This window comes from Mercenaria mercenaria, chromosome 8 (assembly GCF_021730395.1).
Source record: "Mercenaria mercenaria strain notata chromosome 8, MADL_Memer_1, whole genome shotgun sequence".
In the NCBI taxonomy this organism is placed as follows: domain Eukaryota; kingdom Metazoa; phylum Mollusca; class Bivalvia; order Venerida; family Veneridae; genus Mercenaria; species Mercenaria mercenaria.
In genome coordinates this window covers 76357044-76361316 of record NC_069368.1, presented here as the reverse complement: position 1 = coordinate 76361316, position 4273 = coordinate 76357044, and the positions used below count along the sequence as shown (strand labels likewise).

The following is a 4273-nucleotide window of genomic DNA, read 5'->3' as shown; positions in this document are numbered from 1 at the left end:
AAATAAAAAACACTATAATAGTCACTGCTGACTTGCGTGACCATAACGGACATTTGAGTATATATTCATAAGTTGAACCAGAGGGAAATTGAAGTACAATGCGGGTGTGCAATTAAAGAGGCATCGAAACTAATTGTGTTGGGTAAGAGGACTTGAAGTGGCATGTGCACGCTCATTTGAATCGCTAGGCGTTTTGCCGTAATTTGTCAGGTATATATTGCTGTGGAGATTAGTTCGTGTTCCTTTTCTCTACTTATCTAATAATTTATGATGCGAACTTGCATCTTCAAAGAAAATATAGCTTCGCAGGTCCCAATCAGTTAAAAAGACTAACATGTCAAGACCCTGGTAAAGAGGCTATTTTTAGACCAAACCTAACACATTCCTAGGAGTCTGATATATTGAAAGTTGGTGGTAAAATCTAATTCAAGGTTTATATTGTTCCGTCTTCATGTCTTGCCCATATCTTTTTTTTTGAAATTCCTACAACACTTTTATAAACCGCTGTAGGGGCTTTGTCGGGTTGCAAAAATGAAAACTCTTTACATATATATATCTTTTATAGCTCATTTTACAATTCATAATCGTGCTCCTGATCAATTGTTAGAAAATAACTATAAAAAGCAGAAGTTCATAATTCCTTACACAATCATTATTGGCTGAAGAAATAAACAAACAAAATTACAGCGAACACACTCTACAAAAAAAAAACTGAAAAAAAAAAAAAAATGAAACTGCTTCTAAATTATTTGATTAAACGCCTAATTTTACACATAGTATATTCCCTGGCGTTGTATATTAAATTAAAAGAAAAATGATAAAATATATATAGAATGGTATACACGACATATTTGACAAAATTATTATACAGTGCAAATTACAACATTTTGTATTAAACATACGTCGATCACACCACATAGTAGATTATATTCAGCGTTTCTATCATATTCAGTCCATCAACAGAGAAAAAATCAAAACCATACTTCAAAGCTTCTAAAAAGTGTTTCGAGCATTTTCTTAAACGTGTCAACTGAATCAGAATTTCTCACGTCTGCTGGTAGTTTGTTCTATAGTTTCGGCCCTACAGTTTGAAAACTTCTATCACTAAATGTTTTACGTTTGTTAAATGGTACCTCTTAACAACCTGTGACAGAGTCTGAAGACCTTAAACTACGTCTTTGTGCTCGTTCCGATAATAATTCAATCAAGTAAGATAAAGCTTAGCCGACTGAACATTTCAACATGACAGTTAAAATCTTAAAATCAGTTCTAGCTTTGATAGGAAGCCAATGTAGTCGGAACAAAGCTTGTTTTGAACTGTCGTACTTGCTGAGTCTTAAAACGAGTTTGGCACACATGTTTTTTGTCCTTTGCATTTCTGAACTTCACAAATATTATGTTTTCTGCTATAAACTTAAGATAATGGTTTTATAAAAATACCTATGTCATTTAAAAGAAGTACAAAATAATGCAAATACATGAAAGTGTTCATTGAATGTAATATCTACTAAATAATTCAATCTTTTTTCTATAGTTTCAACGAGGATTAGAAGCATTGGACTATTATCTAAAGTTTGCAGTGAATATATTCCGCATATTTGACTTGGGTCAAGCCTCTGAAACAGATAAAGTAAAAAACATCACGAACGTTTACCTGTAAAACCTGTAAACAATCTTAATCTATATATAAATGAAAATGAAATTTCCTTACAGTATTGTTTTATTAGCTTAATTACTTACCTACTTTTGTTTTATTAAATATAGTTAATGGATGTTTCTTTATATACTAGAGAAGAACTGTATTGTTTGATTGCCAAGTGAAATTTGTCTGCACCACATTTTGGCCGGAAAATCAAGCTCAACATTGTACTAATAAGTGGTTTTAATGTTTACCAAAAAGACGGATTTGTGTTTGTAAGACATAGTCATGATTTTCAAACCAGTTACACTATCACAACACGTTGAATCGTTTTCAAGCTTATCAAGAAGATTTTCTAGTCTCAATTACTTTTCCAGAAATATCTACGTATATTGGTTTCTTTGGAAAGCTTTCATATTCTTTCTTCCACACTGTCAGTAGAGGGCTTGAAGCTCCTAAACTTGTGGTATAATGTAAGCCCTTTTCCATCCAATTAGTTGTTAACCCTGTGTGATCTACAAATGGTATGAAAAACGCATAAGTAAAACATCAAATTGTACATATAACATTTAAATGGCTTTGTCAAGAAGAAAAACGTAATAAGGAATGCTAGACAAAAAATCAAATGTAAAATCATTTTTGTAATTTAGACCTCCAGTCCATACACTAATATATATATATATATATATATATATATATATATATATATATATATATATATATATATATATATATATATATATATATGAGAAATAGGTTTGTATATAATTTTTAACTTTTTCAAAAACTTTATACATGCCTGTCCATGTATCTTGCCGAAACGAAATAAAGAAAAGACATGGACAAAATAAGATACAAGAAGCCAATTATATCTCTGAATATTTATGGTTTAGTAAATAATGCCAGGTCTACAACATTTTTAAGAGAAATACAGACTTGGATAGTTACAATAAAGTGTGTATTCCTTATGCTTCGAAGCATAATATATATGCCAAATTTCCCACATCGTATTGGATCTTCCTTTCTTACTAAGTCCTTTAAACCAAACTGTTGCAAGGTGTCCAGGAATATAAGGCATTGTTGATCGGGCATCTCCAAAGATATACCAGTCGATAAATGTTTTCCATTTTTTTTTGTTAGGTGAAAGTCCCCAAGAACCAATAACTGGGAAAAGAAAAGCATAATCCGAAGTAGGTCCTTGAAGTGTGTGCATATTTTTAACACCAAAAGTTGTTGTAATACCTTGCAAAGCATAGCCATTAATATATGTGTAATTATCATAAGTCTGATGAACGAGTTTTAAACATTTCCAGAAGTATTTAGAAACAGTTAAATCATCTTCTAAAATTACAGCAATTTCTGATGAATTCAAGTTTGGTTTATAAGTTGTAAACCTTTGTCCGTAGATTCCAACGTGATATGGATACAAATTAACGTCGTAGTCTCCGTGCTTAAACACGTAGTCCCTCGCTGTATTTAAAATAGCTTCGTTGATGTTGCCGTTTTCAGATCTATCTATCCAAACTTCAACTTTGATTAAATCAGAAAAATATTCTGCATCATTTAGAGATCTTGGTAATCTGTGAAGTGAATGCGCCCTGTCATAAACAATAACAATGACGTGTAGATCATACTGTTTTTCTTGATTATTTATGTTACTCTCATTTTCATAATGAAGAAAAGTATAATAATTGCTGTCTTTACCTGATTCAGAAGGCCAATATATTAGGAGTGAAATTATCATCATGAAAACAATTACTTTGAATTGTCACAAAAATACCTATCAACCATCCATAGTTTCCTCATATATTGAATATTCAACAAACAATTAACCAAACCGAAATAACGTGTGTGTGATTTCAATATACATATCTGAGACCGTTTAAGTTATGCATAAACTTGTAAAGTTGAAGGTCATGATTCGACAATTAGGCTTTAGATACATACTTCTCTGTGTATTTAAATCTTTAAGTTTTTTTTAATATATGGTAATGTAACTAAACCGATACCAATATAAAGACATTAAAACAGCTCAAATGTTATTTTTGCGAATAGAACTTGTTGCATTATATTTCTTTTCTATTTCAAATGCCAATATCTATAGTATTCGTCATACAATGTTATAGTAATATGCAGGCAAAATGCTGTTCAGAGAGAAAAAATCTTCGACCTAGTTCCCAGTCATTCCCGCTGGCTTCTGCAGTCGCTATTACATACGTACAAATGTGCTTCATTCCTATATAAATTATCATTTGATCGGCAAGTGTATCCAAAAGAAGCAATGACCATATCAGCGCTACATCGTCATCTTGTTTATAAAAACAGAGGTTATTTAAATATATTTGCTTCTAGCGTAATAAAAAACTACTATGGTTTCATTAAGATCGCAGAAATAGAACTTGAATATTTTCTTGAACTATAATCATGACAAGTTTCTGACAATTGCTAATCTGAATATCACATTCCATTAAAACAAACAAAAACACAAGTTATATATGACTGTAGGACACAACCGATAAAGGCATATTTCATATTCTTATGTATACATATCATTTCATCTTGAAGTTTTACTTCATTGATTTGACATTGTTATCTGACCTAGTTTGAGACATCTTGTATGTCAATAAGTTATTT

The 4273-nt window shown here is 31.1% G+C and overlaps 1 long non-coding RNA gene across 1 annotated transcript; it reads right to left on the bottom strand.

Annotated features, from left to right (window-relative positions):
• Window positions 1-525: 525 nt before the first annotated feature.
• Window positions 526-3445, bottom strand: LOC123566201 (uncharacterized). The gene is made up of 3 exons (XR_008372270.1): window positions 3344-3445; window positions 2576-2803; window positions 526-2154 (listed from the first exon to the last, which is right to left on the bottom strand). It is a non-coding gene; the product is annotated as an uncharacterized LOC123566201 (long non-coding RNA).
• Window positions 3446-4273: the final 828 nt, after the last annotated feature.